The sequence below is a fragment of the Meriones unguiculatus genome, chromosome 2 (genome assembly GCF_030254825.1).
Source record: "Meriones unguiculatus strain TT.TT164.6M chromosome 2, Bangor_MerUng_6.1, whole genome shotgun sequence".
Taxonomy (NCBI): domain Eukaryota; kingdom Metazoa; phylum Chordata; class Mammalia; order Rodentia; family Muridae; genus Meriones; species Meriones unguiculatus.
Window position 1 is genome coordinate 129,983,358 of NC_083350.1, and position 21,467 is coordinate 130,004,824.

The 21,467-nt window shown below is 47.5% G+C and overlaps 1 pseudogene; it reads right to left on the reverse strand.

The window, feature by feature from the left end:
• Positions 1–13,284: 13,284 nt before the first annotated feature.
• On the reverse strand, positions 13,285–14,273 carry LOC110549045 (glyceraldehyde-3-phosphate dehydrogenase-like; annotated as a pseudogene).
• Positions 14,274–21,467: the final 7,194 nt, after the last annotated feature.

Here is a 21,467-nt window from a genome sequence, read left to right on the forward strand (position 1 = left end):
TGCTCCAACAGAACCGACCGCAAAAACAGGTGCCAGGTCCAGCCTGTGGCTTAACTTTGTCAACTCACACAGCCTGTGTGCCAACTGTTTCCCCTAGAGTCAGAGCCTTCTGTGTCCTATTTATACCTTTTCTTACTCTAAGCTCGGGGGGACTTTTGTTGTCTTCTAGAATCTTTATTGTTTTAGCTTTTACATTTAGATTTAAGATCCAAGCAGAATGTTTTTTTTTATTTGTTGTGTTGTGTTGTGTTGTGTGTGTGTTAAGATAAGGTACTTTTCCTTCTCTTTCTGTGTATATACATACTTGTCCAGTTGATGCGGAAATACTCACTGTACTACTGTCTGGGGGAGCTGGGGAGATAGTTCAGTTAGTAAAGTCTTTGCCACCCAACTATGACGATCTGGATTCGAGTCTCAGAACCACATGAAAATATCAGAATGAGGCATGAGCTTGTGCTCTCAGTGCTGGGGAGATGTAGATAGGAAGGTCCCCCCCAGGGATTGCTAGTCAATCCAGCTCTATAGGTGAGCTCCAGGTCAAGAAGAGAGTCACTCTCTCAAAGGAGGAGGCCAGTGTTCCTGAGAATGACATCCAAGGTTGTCCTTCAGCCTGCACACATGTGCTCATGTGTGTGTACATGTACCATCCTCACACACACTCACACACATACACACACACACACACACACACACACACAAAAAAAAAACAAGACTGCTAGGGTTAGGAGTATAGCCATGATAGAATGACTGCCTACTATGTACGAGGCTCTGGGCTTTACAAATCGAGAGTTAAGTATTTGTACATGGAAGGCTGAGGAAAGAAAGACGAAAGTTCCAGGTCAGCCTACACTACATAGTGAGATCCCATCTTAAAAAAAAAAAAAAAAAAAAGCCAGGCACACACCCCCACCTATAATGCAAAGGCAGTCAGGTCTTTGCAAGTTCCAGTCCAGCTAAGACTACATAATGAATCGCAGAACAATCAGAGCTACATGGTGAGACCTTGTCTCAATGATGAATGGATGAATGAATGAATGAACGAACAAATATCATACAAATAACATAGAGCATTAAGCATCCATAAATGTGCAAGATTGTATCTAGGATCTTGATTTTTAGAGTTTTGTTTTGTTTCCAAGGCTGGAGCTGAAATTCTCGGCTCACGTGAGCCCTCTGTTTTGTCTTCTCTAGTAAGGAGCACTGAGCATGCTTGCCACGGCGTGGGGTTCGGCTTTCAGGTCTGGTTGTTGTTTATTCTTGAGCCAGTATCACAGATTTTGTATAGTGGCTTGAGGTTTGACGGAGAAGGTCCTTCCACTTTTGCTTCTTGAAGTCTACTTCAGTTATTCTTGGTTCCAATAGTGACAAGTATATTTTCTGATTTATTTGTAAATTTTTTTTACAGTTGCCTATAATTGCCTAGCATTCGAAAGCCCCTGGTTTTAATTTACAGAACCACAAAGACGTAAACAAGGAAAAAATTATAAGCAATCATTGAGAATTCTACTGAGGTTTATTTATCTGGGGAAAAATTTGGGGGGAGGTAATTGATATATTTGGCTTCATTTTATAAAGAGACATTTATTTTGTGTATGTGTGAGACAGGGTTTCTTTGTGTATTTCTAGCTGTCCTGGAACTCACTCTGTAGACCAGGCTGGTCTCAAACTCATGGAGATCTGCCTGCCTCTGCCTCTTGAACACTGGGATTGGAAGTGTGTGTCACCACCACAAAGCTTGATGCATTTTTTTAATGAAAACATTTGTACTATTTTATGTGTATGCGTGTTTTGCCTGTGATCTACATGTGTGCCTGATGCCATCAAAAACAAGAAAGTACATTGTATTCTACAAACATTTATGAGCTTGTCGATGCTGGAATTGAACACCCAGGTCCTCTGGAAGAGCAGCCAGCACTCCCAACCATCGCGGCCATCTCTCCAGCCCTAAGCACGCTTATGAATGGAGGTAAAATGTATGGAACAGTTTGAGCACCTGGTGAAAGTTTTATTCAGTTTAGCAACATCACTTCTGAGTTTGCCTTCCCATGCCTATTAAATGGGTACAGCAAACAATATTCCAGAGGAAGTAGTAAATGAAGTATTAGCAAGCTAATACTTCAGTGGACAGAAGCTATTGTGACAGCCAAGCTGCTATTTAGACTCAAGCTTTTCACTTAGCTCCTTAATGCCCAATGAAAGTTGAGCTAATACTTTGGAATTCGAGAAAGAGCATCGAGAAGCTCTATCTTCATAATACTAAACAGGAAGGTATATTTTGAAAGCTTGGGTATATCAGAATTTTAGCTCTTCCTCCTCATTTGTTAGATTAAAGCCCTGGGCATATCTGCATGGTTCCTTCAAGCTCCATTCACACATTCATCCAAGGGCTTTTTGTTTGATAACTATTGATTGGACCTCCACTGTAGGCCAGGCTTCCTGTGTGATACTGGGATCCAGTAGTGGGCAGGACTGCTGGAGTTTGTGCTCTGGGAAAGCTTATGGGCTATAGCAGTCAGCTTGGGATGTTAATAAAACAGGGCAGATTCGGCGACTCAAACATCAGAAATCCATTTTCTCACACTTCTGGTGTCTGGAAGTGCAAGAGCAAAATATAAGCCTTTTTGGGTCCTGGTGAGGGCTCACCTTCCTGGCTTAGAGAAAGCAATTGTCTTGATGCCATCACAAGGAGAGAGGGAGAAAGAGGAGGGGGATTGAGGGAGAAAGGAAGATAGATAGATAGATAGATAGATAGATAGATACATAGATACATAGATACTCAGTATCTCTTTAATTATATTTTGGCACTAGATTGAAACTCAGGGCCTATGCATGTTAGGCATAACCTCTGCCACTGAGCTACCGGAGGCCTCGGTGTCATCATGAGGTGCCCGGTTTCCACGACCAGGCTCTAGTTTCAAATACTATCACATAGAGCAAGGGTTCTCAACCTATGGGTAGTGACCCCTTGGCGGTCTAATGAGCCTTTCACAGGAGTTGCCCAAGACCCCTGAAATCATCAGAAAACACAGATATATACATTGCAATTCATAACAGTAGTAAAATTACAGTTAAGAGGTAGTAATGAAAATAATTTTATGGTTGGGGTCACCACAGCATAAGGAACTGTACTAAAGGGTCGCAGCATTAGGAAGGCTGAGAACCACTGACGGGGAGGGTTGGGGCCTAAAAATATGACACAGTTCAGTCCAGATGAAAACATCAAATAACCACACGCTCAAATCTATGACTGTCAACTATGTTCATGCTATGAAGGCAGAGTTCAGGCAAAATTACCACAGAACCTAACTCAAAGGAAAAGGAAACTTATAAATGGCCCTGTGAATCCTGGGCCTGGCGGAAGAACCTTTGCCCTCTATCTCTCAACTACAATAGGGCCATTGATTGTGCCATCAGCCAAACCTCAAATCACTGCTTGTCTTGGAGGGGCGGAATCAAACCCCAGTCACGGGCTAAACAAATAAATAAAATCATCACTTGCCCTCACCTTCCTGGCCCCAGCCTGGGGAGAGGAGAGAGGCTATACAGACACGAGGGGGAGGGGGGGGAGGGATGGGACACGACTTCCAAGACATCCTCCCAGAACCGTGCGTGATGGGAGACAATCACTGGGAATGACTGGTGTGGCATCATTACCAGAGCAGAGAGGCTGCCGGAAAGCTTGGCATGGCCCCCCTCTCTTGTCAGCCAAAAAACACAGGTGTCCTAAAGAAAAGAAAGTGCCGCAGAGAGGGCTGAGCAAGCAGGAAGCCATTTGCCCGGAAGCCCTGGCTCAGCCTTTCAGAGCTGACTGGGCCGGTTTGCCGGTCCTCTGCGTTGCCAGGTGACCCTGAAGCTTCCTGGCTTGCTCACTGGCGAGGAGTAGGGGGGTGTTTTCATTTCCTGTTGCCAGGCGTCCCCTTAAGCCCCGACTTTGAAGGCTGGCGGTCCCTAGCCTTTGTCCAGGGCAGCAAGCATGCCATCGTGAAGCACAGAACAGGAAGAGGTTTAGTGACAGTTGTCCTTTTTCTTCTTTCTGAGACAGTGTCCCAGGCTGTCCTGGAACTCCCCAGTCACCAAGAATGATCTTGAATGATCCTCCCGCCTTCGCCTTCCCCAGTGCTAGGAGCACGGGCTTGAGCCACCATGTCTGTCTTATCCAGTGCTGAGGGCTTCAGGGGAGGCAGGCAGGCACTCAGCCAGCCAAGTTGCATCCGGGCTCTACACTGCCGTTCTTAGGGTAGCTCCGGGGCCACTTCCTTCCCCGTGGCTGAAATCCTGAAACCCATTGTTGGAATAGGGTGTAATTCACACCCACTTTGTTCCCCATTCCCGAGGAGGCTTCCTGGTGGTGGGGCAGCCCTCCTGTTGGATTTGAGAATTCTCTTATTCATTTGGTCATTAGCAAGGGACTTCTCCTAGTGTCCCACAAGCTGGGATTAACCTTCGCTGGGGGCACACTGATACGCACTATTCTACAGTCTGAAAGTCTCTTGAGGGACAAATATTTACGTATGTCAGGAAAATGCTTCCAGATGACGTCATTGTGATTTTTTTAAGTGTCTGATTGATCTGTTTCTACAGAATCGCATTACAGAGTTTAAAGCGAAAAACTTCATGACATTTTCTAAAGAGTTAATTAAAATTTTTTTTGATAGGGTCTTAGGTAGCTTACGCTGCCCTCTTACTATAGAGCTGAAGATGGCCTTGACCTTCTGACCACCCCCCCCCACCCCCACCCCACCCCCCCGCCTTCTGACAGCTGGGATTACAGGTATGCACCATTCGGCTCGTATGTGCTGGGGACTGAACCAAAGGCTTTGTGCTCACTAGGCAAGCTCTAAATTCTTCATTTTATTTTACTCTATTTATTTTAATTACATGAGTGATCTATCTGCATCGAGAGCCTGCATGCCAGAAGAGGGCATCGGATTCCATTATAGACAGGTATGAGCCACCTTGTGGCTGGGAATCGAACTCAGGACCTCTGGAAGAGCAGCCTGCTCTTCACCACTGACCCGTCTCTCCAGACCCTCTAAATTCTCTTTAGCCTGGCCCCTCGGTGGCCAGATGACTTGAGACCCAAGGGTTTAGGGTCACTTCCAGCTTTTCCTCTGAGGCAGAAGAGCCCACCTCACGTGGTTGTGATGAGCCCTGAGGAGAAGACAGGAGCCTCGCTTGTTCTGTGCCACACAAGGACCCTGTGAGAGATGCCACAGCTGGCACTCGGTCAAAAGCAGGGTCGCTGCTCAAGTGCCACAGGGAGGGGTGGGGGCGGGGCAGGCAGCTAAGCGCCTCTCAGAAGGACAAATTTCCCCTTTGTTCCTGCCCGTTGGAGAAAAGTTATGTTTCTAGTTTCTAGTCAGCAAGTTAAGCCAGCCACACAAACTGTGGCTTGACAAAAGAAAGAGGCCAGTATGAAAAGACATTAAAATTCAAAACCCATGTCAGAGACCGCCTTCTCCTCAGATTGCATGGTCACAGGAAGAATTCATAAATCAGAAACGAGGTCAAGAATGGTGTTGAGTTCAGCCTTATTCGTCCCTTGATATTACTGTCATTCCCAGATGAGAAATATAAAGGAGAGGGGGCTGAGCCGAAACATCTGTCCTCCCATCGCGAGAGCCACTGAACAGCAGTTTTAGAATAACACTGAATAAGCCTTTCAAGAGATGAAGTGTGTGTGATCAACCCTGTCCACGTTTTAATTAATCTTTACCATCTGTAAAGCTGCACTCTCTGCTTGAGGTTTTGGTTTCAAAGAAAAGATTAAGTCCAGAAAGCTGCGTTCCCCAGCTCGTGCACGGTGTGGGCCGAAGCCAAATCAGAAGCAGCCGAGACCTGAGTGAGCCACAGGGATTCAGAAGCCCGAGGCGCAAGTGAAGACTAACGTGGTATACACAGACCCATGTTTTTACATTAAGGGCTGGCTGGCCAGGTGCTGGTGCTGGTGGGAGGAAGAATCCAAGACACAGAGTTTTCCGTAGGACGAGACCCTCAGTGGACTTCGAGGCTGCTTACTGTTCCTGTTCTGGGGACAGGAAGGGAGTGAGGCCAGACCTCACCAAGCTGGGAGGAGCCGCAGTGAAAAGTGGTCCTGTGTCACTCTGAAGGGACATGAATGAGTCTCTCCAAGACATGGGGCCCTCTGAGGTGACGGAGGGAAGAAAGGCGAGAAGGTATTTCAAAATGGCAAAAGCTGTCTGGTGTGGTGGGGCACGCACGCCTTTAGTCACAGCTCTCAAGGAGCAGAGGCAGGAGGATCTCTGTGAGTTTGAGGTCAGCCTGGTCTACATAGAGGGCTCCTGAATGGCCAGGGCTATGGAAAGAGACCCTGTCTTGGGGGAAAAAAAGAGGCTTATTTATGTAATACCTATTTTACACCCTACCCCCGATCTTGGAAGTAAACAGACATGGACATAGAAGCACACTCCCACCGACAGGCCCACAAGGGTCTAAGGCAAGGACGGCCTTCTATTCCGTGACTCCCAGCAGTCTGTGAATTAGGGCAGGGGCTGCAGTTTGGCTCTCCTGGTGTGCAGTTGCTTCGCTGCAGCAGGTGAGGGGAGGGCAGCCTCCGTGCTGGCCTCCAAGGCAGCCTCTGAAGGCTTTGGCCTGTGGACAAGCCAGCAGCAGCATCAAGGACTCTGAGTCTGAGCTGGGGCTTGGTATGCTCTGGGTTCCTGCGTTAGAACTCTAATTCCTTATAGTGGCAGCGTTTGGAGAGACCTCAGTAGGAGGATTGGAGGCCCTTTACAAACATCTGCTCGCCCTCCTGCTGTCTATCGTGTGCCTCACGCGTGTGACACCCACAACGGATACACACTCCCAGTGTTGTCCTTCCAGCATCCAGATCCAAGAGTTAAATTTCATTTCTTTAGAAATTATCTTTTTTGGGGGACGGGGGTTGGTTTTTTGAGACAGGGTTTCTCTGTGTAGCCTTGGCTGTCCCGGACTCACTTTGTAGACCCGGCTGGCCTCACAGAGATCTGCCTGCCTCCGTCTCCCTGAGTGCTAGGATTATGGGTGGGCGTGTGTCACCATGCCCGGCCTAGAAATTACCTTGTCTCAGCTAATCTGCTATAGAAAATGAACTGAGACCCTTCCCAGGAATGAATGGTTTTGCAGCTGTAAGACCCAGGGCTGACTAGTATTCAGGGCTTGTTAACTCCTCCAGAGATGTCTCATCAGGGCCTACTCATCAGGGCCAGTCACGGGGTGTTGGGGGGGAGTGAAGGGGAAGGGGAAGAGTGTGGAGGTGCCTAGGTGCTTGTCATTTCACAGTATGGGGATCCCTCAGCTCTGCTGTGTATAGTGATTGCTGGGCATGGGGGACACCGGGGTTGAGGGCTGTTACCTCGACACAGAGAAAGGGAGGCTGGGGGATGGAAGGCGGAGTTGGGGATGGTGAGTGCAGCCTGTCACTGCCTCTCCACAGAAGAAATGGCTTGTGGTCACTGGCAGGACATCACGGCCACAGTTCTGTATCTGCCCTTACGCAGTCCTAAGCTAGATTGACAAAAGCAGGACCAAGCACCACTCTCTTAGGTTCAGGTCAGATGTCACCTAGGTTCCGCCCCTGGGGAATTGCTGACGTCACCGGGCGTCTGTCTCTGGAGCTCGTCTCTACAACAGGTCTTCTCTATCCAGGCCCCTTTGAAATCCATCTGCTCAACAGTTGTAAGCCCCAGCTGTTGCCCTGCCCCTCCAGGCAGTGGGGAGAGAATCAATTATCTCGACCTCAGCCTGCAGCCTGTGCCCCGGCCACGCCTGCGAAGCCGCGCTTAATGTAGCTCTAAGCACCCCAACAACTGCTTTTTACAGGGGTCCGCACCTGGCAACACCATAAACACCATCTCAGCTATCAGGAGTCTAAAAATCCTACCCCTCCTGAGGAGATAGGGACCAGCATGCACTGCGATTTCCATCACAGATGGCCATGTGCCCAGGTGTGAGTATTTATTTGGGAGATATATATAAATATATATATATTTATATTTATAAATATATATATATCAAAGATTTTTACAATTACATCTATGTATGCGTTTGTTTACTTTGCAGGTATGTGTTACAGTAGAGCTCAAATGTGTGGGAGTTTCTGCTCTCTCCTTCCAAGATGTCACCCCCGGTATTGAACCCCCGGCTAGGAGTGCCAGCAAGCCCTCTAACAGACTGAGCCATTTTGAGGACCCAAATAGACTTTGTTTTTGACATAGCGATACACTATGTAGCTCTGGCTGTCCTGGAACTCACTGAGTAAACCAGGCTGGCCTGCCTCTGCCTCTGCCCACCTCCCTACCCCCCGACAAGGTTTCTCTGTGTAGCTTTAGCTGTCCTAGACTTGCTTTGTAGACTCACAGTGATCCACCTGCCTCCACCTCCCTGAGTTCTGCCATCATGGGCGTGCGGCACCATGCCCAGCTCTCCGGACTTTATCTTTACCAGTGTGCTCTTCACACAGTAGCCTGTAATTGCCTTGTCTCTGCTGAGAAAATTCAGGCGTGTTACTCAGGTTTGTTTTTAGAACTCTTAACAGGGCTAATTGAGAATGTATTCATTGCTGACTTGGCCCCCTCTCCACCTGTGCTTTGATAATTATAGCAATAAGCATCGTGACTGAAACATCGTGACTGAACCATCGGCAGGGGCTCTGTGTCCTTCGGGACCCTTTCAGGATCTGGTGTCTGACTTGCTGGTTGTCTGGTAGGTGGCAGGCTCTATTGGACCTCGAGTTTTGAGGCCACTGGCCTTGCTTCCAGGGAGATTTGTTTGGGAATGTGTTCCTTGGATGCTTTGCAACGGTGCCATGCAAATGGTTTAAACGATAAGACACAAAAATGTAAAGCAAGATGGTTCACATTCCTTGGAGGAAAAGGCAGACCCGTCTAGGATGGTAAGCATTCCTATGAAAGCCTTCTTCATCTACATTCTGAATATGGAGGCGGACCCCTCCTCCCACAACTGCTGGGTGAGTTTAATCTCCAAAATCAGAGGATAACCGTATAAAGAAGGAGACATAACCCTACCTACTGAGTTCAAGGTGGGGCCTTTGGGAAATGATTCAGTTAGATTTAGTCCTTCTGGCCTCTGAAGAGAAGTATATTACACTGAGACACATATGCCTTCCTGCCAGGATGTGAGGAGGACAAGGGAATTGTGGTCCAGGCCTGTATGTGCCTTCAGGATCCAAAGCTGTGGGTTAAATACATACCCATTCTCCATATTGTTGCCTGCCCCAAATATGTTGCTATAGTAACAAAAATCTTCCTAGTGAGTGAGTTCCATCGACAGAACTCTTCCCTCCTTTGGGTGTCAGTAATTGGTGCAAAAGGACAAGTGTGTTGCAGCACAGGTGCCAATGGATGCTGAGGCTTGGACCCAGAGCCGTGCAGGAACCACTGAGCTACCTATGCTCCCAGCTCCAAAGCAAGACATAATTTTTTCGGTCATGTGCCAGTTTCTTGTTTCTGACTCACAGCACAGTTTGTCTTCATTTACCATCTACTTCCTCATGCAGGGTTTAGCCCGAGTTCACTAATATATGCAAAAAGTATTGAGATATAGTCAGATTATTTTAAGAGGACATGCTCGTTTTTCCCTTGAAGACCACATTTGCAGAAACACACTGGGGAAGGCGTTCCTCTTCTGGGGTCCCTCCTACTCTTTGGAGTTCTTTCTCACTTTTCCTTAAGAAATCCATGTTTGTATTGATAAAAAAAAATGTAGTAGAAAAAAAGCATTTACTAAACGAATAACAAAAGAAAATCAAATAACGTTGGAATAATACTTATCAAGAGGGGGGCCCTTCTGTTGTTTTCTTTGCAAACTATACATTCTTCATTATCAGCAGAGAATTGAAACTGTTACATCAAATTGACAGCACAAGAGACAAAGCTCAGAATTCAGGATACTATGTATTACTAGCCAAAACTCTAACTTAATGATAAGAACCCTCAGGAAATCCAGGCAGTGGTGGCTCATGCCTCTAGGCCAGTGAATCTCTGAGTTCGAGGTTAGCCTGGTCTACAGAGTAAGTTCCAAGACCAAATAAATAAATAAATAAATAAATAAATAAATAAATAAATCAAAAACAAAAACAAAAAGAATCCACGTGACGTCAGGTGCATAAAAGAACCAGTGAACCACCGGGCACAGTTTTCAGAAGCCATTGTGCCGGGCTGGGATGGGAACTAAAGTGAACAAAGCAGGCACAGGCCCTTCCATGATCAAGGTGGAGGGGAAAAGCAAGAAACAAAGCAAACCCAGATGATGGCAACTAATTTGAAGAGAATGGACCAGGTCCGTGTTGGCCCAGAGAGAAGGAACACAAGTTGTAGTCTGGGTAGTCAGGGAAGGCCTCATTGAGAAGGTGACATTTGACCCGACACTCCAATCAAGGAGTGAGTGGAAAAGGCTCTGGAAAATACTATCGATGATTGAAAGTAAAGACCGTAAGACGAAGCTTACGTATGTAAGGGACAGGGCAGGGTCGGCAGGGACCTGGTGATGGAGCGTGCGATGGTATGAGCCAGACTCGTGAAACAGACAAGCTCTAGATCTGGATCATGAGTGTGTGTGTGTGTGTGATGTCGTGTACATGTGTGTGCATGCTTGTGTGTGTGTGAGTATCTGTGTGTACGTGTGTGCCCGTGGGTATATGACGCGGTATAAATCTGTGTGCATGTTTCTGTGTGTGTGGTGTGTGTAGCATCTGTGTGAACATGTGAAAGCGTGTGCATTCCTGTGTGGGAGGGAGGGTGCAGGAGATCAGCCAGGCCCCATGTATAGTAGGGAAGCACCCTACCACGAAGGGATAGCCCTCTTTTATTTTAGATTTCGAGACAGAGTTTCACTAAGTTATTCAGGGTGGCCTTGAACTCATTCTGTAGTCCAGGGCTGCCTCAGTCTCCGGGGCAGTTGGGAGTATAGGCCTGTGCCACCAGGCCCAGCTTAGGGTTTGTGCTCCAAAGGTTCATTCCGATGTTAAAAACTCAGTACCCTGTGTGGCAATGCTGAGACGCGGTAGGACGCCTGAAGGGTAGCAACCTTGGAGAGCTGGCTAGGCTACTGGGAGATGCTGCCTCCCATGAGATGGAGACAGTTCTCCTGGGACCCTGGGGTAGGATCTACGAAAGAGGCAAACGGATCCTTGTGAGTTCGAGGCCAGCCTGGTCTACAAAGTGAGTCCAGGCCAGCCAAGGCTACACAGAGAAACCCTGTCTTGAAAAACCAAGGTGGAGGGGACAAAAACAAAAAACAAGATGAAAACAAGCAAACAAACAAGCAAACAAAAACATTGTCTCCTGCCTGCTCCAAGTTCCTGTCTTCCCTCCCACATAATCACTGCCCCCAGTGTGCTGGGAGCTCGGACACACAGGCCACGCCCAGCTTTTTACCTGCAAGCTACTGATTCAAACTCAGGTCCTCATGCTTGCTTACCTCGTGCTCCTACCCACTGAGTCATCTCCCCGGAAAGCTAATTTCTTTAAAAAAACAAAAACTCATTCGCTAGAGGATGCCTCCTGGGTGGGCCATGGGATTTCAAGGCTCCGGAGAAAGCGCCCTGCTAAGGTGACACTTGAAAGTCTGGAGAAATACTTGGCAGTGCCGAGCACAGCGGGAACGCTTGTTGCCCTGGCCAGTGGGGAGGAATCTAGAAGGCAGGGGAGGTGAGGCTGAGAGGCTCCAGAAGGCCTTCGGGACTCAGCAGGAGCACCCTCATCCTGAAGAAGCCTGGGCGTGGCTCCCCTTCCGGTCAGGACCACGGTGGAAGTAGCCGTGACAGAATGGGCTCATTTATACCGACGCCCCAAAGTAATAGAGGCCGGGTGGCGCCCGGGAAGACTCACAATTGCTGTCTCTGGCTAGTGTGGACAGAGGGTCGGGCGAGGGGCCTTGACCCCAGGGACACAAGAGGTAATTGAGACAGCGCCATGTTCTCAGGGGCAACCTCGTGGGTGTCTACACTGCACGCTCAAGGGTATGTACACGGAAGAAAGCCACATCCCTCCAGATCCGGCTGAGTGGCAGGGCAGGCTGGGTCCAAGGAGGACGGACCGGCCACCCCCGCAAGCGTCTCCTGTAATCATTCTTCAGAGAAACCTGTGTGTACTCGGGTGAGGAGAGCAGAAAGGAGGAGCGCCCGGTCATTTCGAGGCCTATCAGCGCGGGGAACAGCGGGCTCGGCTCCCGGGGTTAGCTGTTCCCTTCCTGTGTTTATGGGCCTCTGCCGGAGGCTATGGCTACGGTGCCCATAGCAACCAAACCTGGCCTTTACCTCCCAGGTGCTGAGCCTATAGCCGCGTGCCACCAAGGCCAAAGGATGGTAAGCCAGCGCTTTGCCAGCTAGGCTGCACCTCTAGCCTCCCTTTGTCTTAATTAAGCGGGTTTCCAAGTACTGACTCCACTTAGAGCCTCGCATGGGCTGGGAAAATGTCTTAGCAGGAGCAGCACCCCACCCTCCTCTCCTCCCTTTTAAAGCAGAACTTTTGTCCTTTAAGGATGCTGGGAGAGAGAGGGGGAGGAGGAGGAGAAGGAGGGAGGAGAGACTGAGAGAGAGAGAGAGAGATATGGGGGAGTGAACCTAAATGTAAAAACGTATTTATCTTTTTTCCTAGTTCATAAAAGTCACTCGACCGCTGTAAACCTTGATCTCACTTGTGAACCTCGGGAAGACCTTGCTGAGGGCCAGCGAGGTGTCTCAGCATGGAAAGGTGGATCCCTGGAGCCCTCGTGAAGGAAGGAGAATTCTAGCCGACTCTACAAAGCCGTCCTGGGAACTCCACGTGTGCGCTGTGACACTCACCCCCCCCCGCCCCCACACACACATACCGAGAAAAAAAAAAAAAAAAGAAAAAGCATTAGAAATGCCTTCCACCTGCTGCCAGCGTGAGCCAGAAGGTTCTCTGAACAGCACTCACAGGCTTTCTCAAGGTTAACATCAGCGATCCCGGCCTTAGTCCCGAGTGCTCAGCAGGCGTCAGTGTTAGAGCTCCCTCTGCTGGCGACACCACGAACACAACAGGCTCGCCAGTCTAAAAGCAGCCGGACTAGACCAAACCACTCAATGTTGTTTGTTTGTTTGTTTGTTTGTGGGTGCAGTGAGCTTTATGATGGTATTCAAGAGAGTAGGGCTCCATGGGCCCCTCCCGCTATTCTGGGGGTCTGGGATGGAAACTGTGAGGGAGATGCTCAATGTTAGAGCAGCTGAGGCCCTCTCTCTCTCTCTCTCTCTCTCTCTCTCCTCTCTTTCTCGTCCTTGCTGTGGTGGGAGGTCCAGGGCTTCTTACTCCTTGGAGGCCATGTAGGCCATGAGGTCCACCACCCTGTTGCTGTAGCTGAATTCATTGTCATACCAGGAAGCGAGCTTTACAAAGTTGTCACTGAGGACAATGCCAGCCCCAGCATCAAAGGTGGAAGAGTGGGAGGGAATCACTGTTGAAGTCGCAGGAGACAACCTGGTCCTCAGTGTAGCCCAGGATTCCCTTCAGTGGGCCCTCAGATGCCTGCTTCACCACCTTCTTGATGTCATCACACTTGGCAGGTTTCTGCAGTCGGCATGTCAGATCCACGACAGCCATATGGGGGTAGGAGCATGGAAGGCCATGCCAGTGAGCTTCCCGTTCAGCTCTGGGATGACCTTGCCTTGGCAGCACCAGTCGATACAGGTATGATGTTCTGGCAGCCCCATGGCCATCACGCCACAGCTTTCCAGAGGGACTATCCACAGTCTTCTGGGTAGCAGTGATGGCATGGACTGTGGTCATGAGTCCTTCCATGATGCTAAAGTTGTCATGGATGACCTTGGCTAGGGGGGCTAAGCAGTTGGTGGTGCAGGAAGCATTGCTGACAATCTTGAGTGAGTTTTCATACTTCTCGTGGTTCACACCCATCACAAACATGGGGCATCGGCGGGAGGGGCAGAGATGATAACCCTTTTGGCCCCACCTTTCAAGTGGGCCCCAGCCTTCTCCATGATGGTGAAGACACCAGTAGACATACCCGGTACCAGCATCACCCCATTTGATGTTAGTGGGGGTCTCTATTCTGGAAGATGGCGGTGGGCTTGTGTTGATGACAAGCTTCCCCTTCTCAGCCTTGACTGTGCCATTGAGCTTGCCATGGGTAGAGATGTACTGGAGCATGTAGACCACATAGTTGAGGTTGATGAAGGGGTCATTGATGGCAACAATCTCCACTTTGCCAGATAAGCAGGCAGCCCTGGTAACCAGGCGTCCAGTACAGCCAAATCCGCTCACTCCGACCTTCACCATCGTGTCTAAGGGACGAGGCTGGCACTGCGCGAAAAGATGCGGCTGTGTCCGGAACAGGGAGGAGCAGAGAGCCCACTCAACTGTTTCCTACATCCTGTCCGCCAAATCTAAAGTGGCTAAATTTTAAAATGGATTCTAAGTGTTTATATGGATTTAATTTTTTTAGTTTATTTTGTTTGTCTTTTGAAATGAGATTTTTGCTACTTTGTTTAGTCCGTCTTGAAATCGTGGTCTCAAGTGATCCTCCTCCCTCAGCCTCCCGAGCAGCCGGGATTAGAGGCAGACACCTCTGTGTCTGAGCCCAACTTTTAAAACATGCTTACAAACTGGTCATAGCCAGTGGCACCCACTTTATCCCAGCCCTCAAAACGCAGCAGAGGCGGGCAGATCTCTTTGAGTTCGAGGCCAGCCTGGTCTACATAGTGAGTTCCAGGACAGCCAGGGCTATCTAGTGAGACCCTGTCTCAAAAACAAAACAAAACAAAACAAAACAAAACAAAACAAAACAAAAACAAAACAAAACAAAAAAACAAAAAACAGGGGCTGGAGAGATGGCTCAGCGGTTAAGAGCACTGGCTGTTCTTCCTAAAGGTCCTGAGTTCAATTCCCAGTTCAATTCCCTACATAGTGGCTCACAACCATCTATAATGAGATCTGGTGCCCTCTACTGGTGCGTAGGCAGAACACCGTATATGTAATAAATAAAATAAATCTAAAAAAAGAGTTTAAAAATATATTAAAAAAAAATAAAACAAGATAAATGAATAAAATGCCTGTGCAGGAAAGCTTGTAGTTTCCTGTAAATTTATAGTTTGTCAGTCCTGCTTATGAACTGGTGTCTAGTCACTCCTGTGAGGAGACACCATGACCAAGGCTACTCTTACGGAAGAAAGCATCTAATTGGGGGCTGGCTTACCGTCTCAGAGGGTTAGTTTATCATCATGGCAGAGAGCATGGCAGCACGCAGGCAGACACACACGGTGCTGGAGAGCTGTCTGAGAGTACCTGCGTCCAGACTCACAGGCAGCAGGAAGAGAGACTGGGTGGGGAGTGAGCGTAGGAGACCCCAGAACCCGCCCCCGCAGTGACACCCTTCCTCCAGCTAGGCCACACCTCCTTACAGTGCCACTCCTTATGGGCCAAACATTCAAACACATGAGTCTACAAAGGCCATACTATTCAAACCATCACAACCATTTAAGGGCATAAGATGATATGCATTCTGTTTATGAATTTGTAAGAGTGTGTATTGCTCTTGCAGAAGCCTGGGGTTTCATTCTTGTCACCCACATTCCTCAGTTCAACTGCCTATAACACCTGCTCCAGGGAGGTCCAGTGTTGCGGCCAGAGCTCACATGTGCACACTCACACAGACACAAACATTTTCAAAAGAGCCACTAATGGTTCAAGACCAAGTGAAGCTCCCTTAGGAATCTACACCGAGAAAATCAGCAGACAGTGGGGATGGATGTTAATGTGAAAATACTATGCCTGAGTCGGGTATATACCTAAAGTGGGTGTGGTGGCCCGTCCCTTAATCCCAGCACTAAGGGAGGCAGGGGCATGCAGATCTCTTTAAGTTTGAGGCCAGCCTAGTCTACAAAGCAGGCCAGGGCAGTGAAAGCCTGTATATATACATATTCCTGGGTGTGGTGGTAGTATGTGCTTGTAATCCTGGCACTGAAGAAATTGTGCCAGCCTAGGCTAACCAGAAACTAGGCTAGCTGGGCCAGCCTGAGTTAGATATTGTGACCCCTCCATCTCCAAAAAAGAAAAAAAAGGTAAATACACTATTATTGTACTTTTATTTATAATATTAAGAAGCAACAACAAGGGACTGGAGGGATGGCTCAGTGTTTAAGAGCACTGGTTGCTCTTCCAAAGGACCCAGCTTCAAATCCTAGCGCCTACATGGCAGTTCACAACTGTAACTTCAGTTCCAAGGGGATCTGACACTCTCACACAGACATACACGGAGGCAGAACATCAATGTAAATAAAATATAGTAATAATGATGATGAAAAGGTATTTGTTTTGTTTTGTTTTTGAGACAGGGTTTCTCTGTGTAGCCTTAGCTGTCCTGGACTTACTTTGTACACAGGCTGGCCTCAAACTCACAGCGATCTGCCTGCCTCTGCTTCTCGAGTGCTGGGATTACAGGCCTGGGACACCATGCCCGGCTGTGGTGCATTTACTTTAAGAACTGCTGTGCAGCAATAAAACCAGGACTAGTTCAATCACATATAAGATGAAGTGTTAGAACTTGGAGGTCATGTTTTCACACAGCACAGAGTGACATAGAAAGTGGGATGAGGCTTGGAGATAAATCTACATCTTTCTGTCGATACAACTCCAGTTTTACAAAGAACAGCGGACTTTCACAAATGACAGGAATCAAAGGCACTCCAGACTTCAGAACAGGTGTCTCCCAGGGGAGAAGACAGGGAATTTAAACTTTTTTTTTTCCTCAAAGTTTGCTACATATTTCAATTTTTTTGTAATAATTCTGTTACTTTCATAACAAAAAAATGTGTGCAATCTAAAAGTCAGCCTGATTTGTGTTTCATAATCTTCATGGTTATAGATACAGAAATTGACTATCAGGTTTCATTAAAATCTAAGCTTGGGAAATAATTAAATATGTTTTTTTGTTATTATATGTATCTGTGTATATCTGTATGCAGTGAGAGCATGTGTGTGTGTGTGTGTGTGTAGGTGAGACATGAGATCTACCTCTGGCACTGTTCCTCAGGAGACATTATTAGACATTATCTATGTATCTATGTATGTATCTACGTATCTATCTATGTGTCTATCTGTGTATCTATGTATCTATGTATGCATCTATGTATCTATTTATGTATCTATGAGGCAGAGCCTCTCACTAGCCTGGAACTCATCAAGTACTCTGGCTGGCCAGCAAACCCCAGGGTATCAGCCTGTCCCCACTTCCTCAGGGCTGGGATTACAAGTGTGTGCCACCATGCCCTGCTTTCCTTCATAGGGCTCTGGGGATCACTCTTATGTCTTTGTGCTTGCAAGGCAAAGGCAAGCACTTTAGCGACTGAACTGTCTCCCCAGTCCCTAAAGCCCAGGCTGATCTGGAACCTCCTGGGCCATGAACCTTGAACTTCAGATCCCTGCTTCCACCTCCACAGTGTTGGGATTACAGGTTCAGTTTAAATTTCTGTCTTCCTTTTGTTTTGAGGGACAGTCTTGCTCTATGGGCCAGGCTGGCTTGAGATCTTTCCATGTAACTTGTGGCAAGCTTCTTGCCTCTGCCTCCTGTGTCCTGGGATGAAGGTGAGCATCCCTTCAGTGTGGGGCTAGAGTGGAACCCAGGACTTCACGAATTGCTCCAGATTAGCTACATGGTCATCCCTAAATACAGTTTGTTTTTAAAATTTATCTTTACTTATTGACTTTATTTTATATGTGTCAGTGTTTTGCCTACATCTATGTATGGGCACCACTTCCATGCCTAGAGCCTGAGGAGGCCAGAAGAAGGGGTTGGATCCCCTGGAACTGGAGTCACAGATATTTGTAGATCACCATGTGGGTGGGGGTAATTGAACTCAAATGCTCTGCAAAAGCAACAAGTACTCTAAATCACTGAGACATCTCTTCACATTTTAAACTAGGATTTATAGTTGAAAAGGTTTTCTTTTCTTTTCTTTTTTTTTTTCAATACAGGGTTTCTCTGTATGTTTCCTGGGCTGTCCTGGACTAATTTGAAGATCAGGCTGGCCTCAAACTCACAGAGACCCGCTTGTCTCTGCCTCTCAAGTGCTGGGATTACAGGCATGCGCCAACACAGCCCAGCTAAGAAGTGTTTTAACACAATCTTTTAATGGCTTAGTGGGTAAAATGTTAGCTATACATCTAGGAACCTGAATTTGGATGCCCAGACTCTCTCGTCATAGCAGGCTTCTTCAGTGAGGGCTGGTGACCCACACTCAGGTCTCTTTTGAGTACAGATCAAGTGCTTATAGTTCGACATCTCCCTAACCCCATCGTACTTTAAAAACATCGTTACAAAGTCTACAGTCCATGACTATTTTTTACAGTTTCATAAAGAACAAAAAGAGAGGGGTTTGAAGCTTCATAACCTAGAGAAACATCAACATTTAAGAAGCTAAAAATACTGGTTTCCTTGACTTTTTCACCCCACATCACACACAAGTAGCTAATTGTGACACTGTGCCTTTTGGGGGGTGGAGAGTTGAGAAAGGGTCTCTCTGCACACTCCTGGCCATCTTAGAACTCACTTTGTAGGCCAGACTGGCCTGGAACTCACACAGAGTTCCCCCTGCTTCAGCCTCCTGAGTGCCAGGTCTAAAGATGTGCCCTTTAAATATGCACGGATACTAGCCTTCAATCAAGAAAGGAAGGTATGTTCAGGTACCCTTTGAGCAGCTTCCTAGAGCATCTGTTTGAACAAGCTCTCCACCCATCAAGCTGTCCCTGAAGCTGCGCAGAGAATGGCTGTTATCCTCTGCTGCCTCCAGAGTCATCCTCCTCAGCCGCAGCCCCGACCCACTGTGTCTCTGAGAGAGGAGGGCGCCTTCTGAAACTATTGTTCGGGCTGGTACATTTCACAGGAACTCCCCACCCACTGCAGTCACAACTCATCCTCAGTCCATTATTCATGCCCCTTACAGCTTCCTCATGGGCGCTCTCAGCTCCTGCCAAGTGTAATTAAGCCGAGTGGGGACCTCCACAAGCGAACCACACATGCCGAACAAACTCTTCAAAACAGACGCGGCTGCTGTGATCAAGAGTCAAGTTTTGTGTGAAAAGAACAAGAGCCGAATTGTGTGTCTAGTCTTTTGTGCTCAGTGTTGGCCAGCCGCCCGGGGAAGCCAGTCTCTTAGTTCCGAAGAGTTTCATTTACATAGAGAGGAGGCTGGAAGAGTGTTGTGAAATTTCACACAGGGTACTGGAAGATCACATAAGGCTAGTGCCCGACCTATGGCAAGAATGACCCGCTTTTTAATAAAAGACTGGTACGTCAGGAGACGGACGGGGTGCTAAATGGTTGCAGAGAGCAGCCATCATCGCCTGTGGCTCTTCTAAAATCTCAGCAAGTATGGAGGGCTGTGGTACCCTGGCCTGCTGGCAGGAACCAGCTGAGGCCCTTTAGGAAGGAGGCCATCACCTCCACCAACTAGTCCCGTCTTCAGCTCTTTCATTTTTCACGGTTTCAGTTAACGGGACACAAGCTTGAACTGAAAATAGTTAAGTGCAAGATGGCAGAAATCAGTAGTTCCTGAGTTTAAAAAATCATTACTGTTGTAGTTTTAAAACAGCGTCTCTCTCTCTCTGTGTATAGCACAGGCTGTCCTGGAGAGTCACTGTATAGCTCAGGCTGACTTTTAAACCATGGCCATCCTCCTGTCTCAGCCTCCCAAGTGATAGGATTATGATTGTAAGCGTGAGCCCACCACGCCTGGCTTAAATGTTTATTATAGAGTTTCATTGCTAGTCGTTGTTAATTTTTACTGTGCCTAATTAATAAGAAACTTTTTTGGATACAGAACTACATAACTAGGGTCTGATGCTTCTTTTTAGTTCAAGCCATCCACTGAGGACTTAGAACACACCCCTCAGAGATGAGGTGGGTCTACTGTCCTCCTCGGAGGGGCACCCGAGCAGATGGACTCCCAGTGTGGTCTAGGGCTCAGCTTCAGCGTCAGATAGCATGGCGTCACTTCCGGTTTGCCTTTCCGTTTCAGGCTTACGGTGGATGGGTGGATGCTGGGAGGCTCAGCATCCACTTCCGGTCGCCATGCCACCAAGCTTCCTCACTGTTGTAGACTGTAACCCTCCGGAGCTGTAAGCCAGCATAAGCCCTTCCTTCTATATACTGCCTCAGTTGTGTGTTTGTAACAACAGGAAGGTAATGAATGAATACATACCATCATCAACAACCGTCACAAACTCAAATGCCGTGTTCCATCAGCACAGGAAACACACCTCTCTATACAACTGACCCCCGAATGCACAGATCATCAAACAGTTTAAAGCCCCGTGTTTTGTGACAGATCTATTGGAATAAACCACCATGTTATTTCAAAAATTATAACCCAGACTTGAGCTTCTGATGTGATAGGCCCCGAGGAAAGAAAGAAAGATGAGGAGCGAGTACAGATTTGATCCTCTGAGGCTACCTGGGTAAGCCACGGGTCTCTCTACCAGCACACGAATGCCAGGCAGTTGGCTTCTCCCCCTACCTGACGATTCCTTTTGCCGGAGCGCCTTGCTTCTGCAGCCGACATGCAGCTGGGCCGCTTGCCATTCTGTGGATAGTCCAGATGTAGCAGGTCTCGGCACTGAGCGTGGCAGATGTATTTACCCTCTGAAACAGAAAACACGGAGGTTTCCTGTGGACATGAACGGGGCTCTATCTATCCCATGGGCAAAGGGAAATCTAAATCCCCTGTAACAGAGCCACACCCAACTTCACGTAGTGAAAATAAATGAGTTGGCCCTGTCTGCTCACAAGAAAATGGTGAACTGTTTAATTCTAGGCAATCTTGGCTTTCTATGAAATCCAGTCATAACTTTATCGATTATCTTTTATAAAAGCAGGATATTAGGTTTGTTGGTTGGTTGGTTATTTTTTGTTTTTGTTTTGTTTTGTTTTTGAGACACAGTCTCACTCTGCAGTCTAGGCTGACCTCAAGGCTTGTTTTTGGTTTTTTATTTTGTTTTGTTTTAATGTGCATGGGGGTTGCATGCCCGGTGCTCATGGAAGCCAGTATAAGGCATTAAGTCACCTGGAAGTGGATTTACAGATGGTTGTGAGGCATCAGATGGGTGCTGAGAATCAATCCTGGGTCCTCTGGAAGAGCAGCCAGTGCTCTTACCTGCTGAGCCATCTCTTTGGGCCCAAACCCTTTATATTCTTGCCTCCACCTCCCTAGGGTTGCAATGACAGGGGTACACAGGCATGCCTGATTCACAATTTTAAAGAATGAAACAAAAGTCACATAGCATGAACTTCATGGTTTAAGCAGAAAAACTCAGTTGTTTTTTAGTATGTTTAAAATATTGAGCAATTTTGGCCACTATCTGACTACTAGCCATGTCTGCCTTCCCAGAAAAACAAAACAAAAACCTTTACAACCATTGCAAAAAGAAACCTCTGTGAGGTTGAGAACAGTCCTAATTTATGGGTGTAAATATAAATAT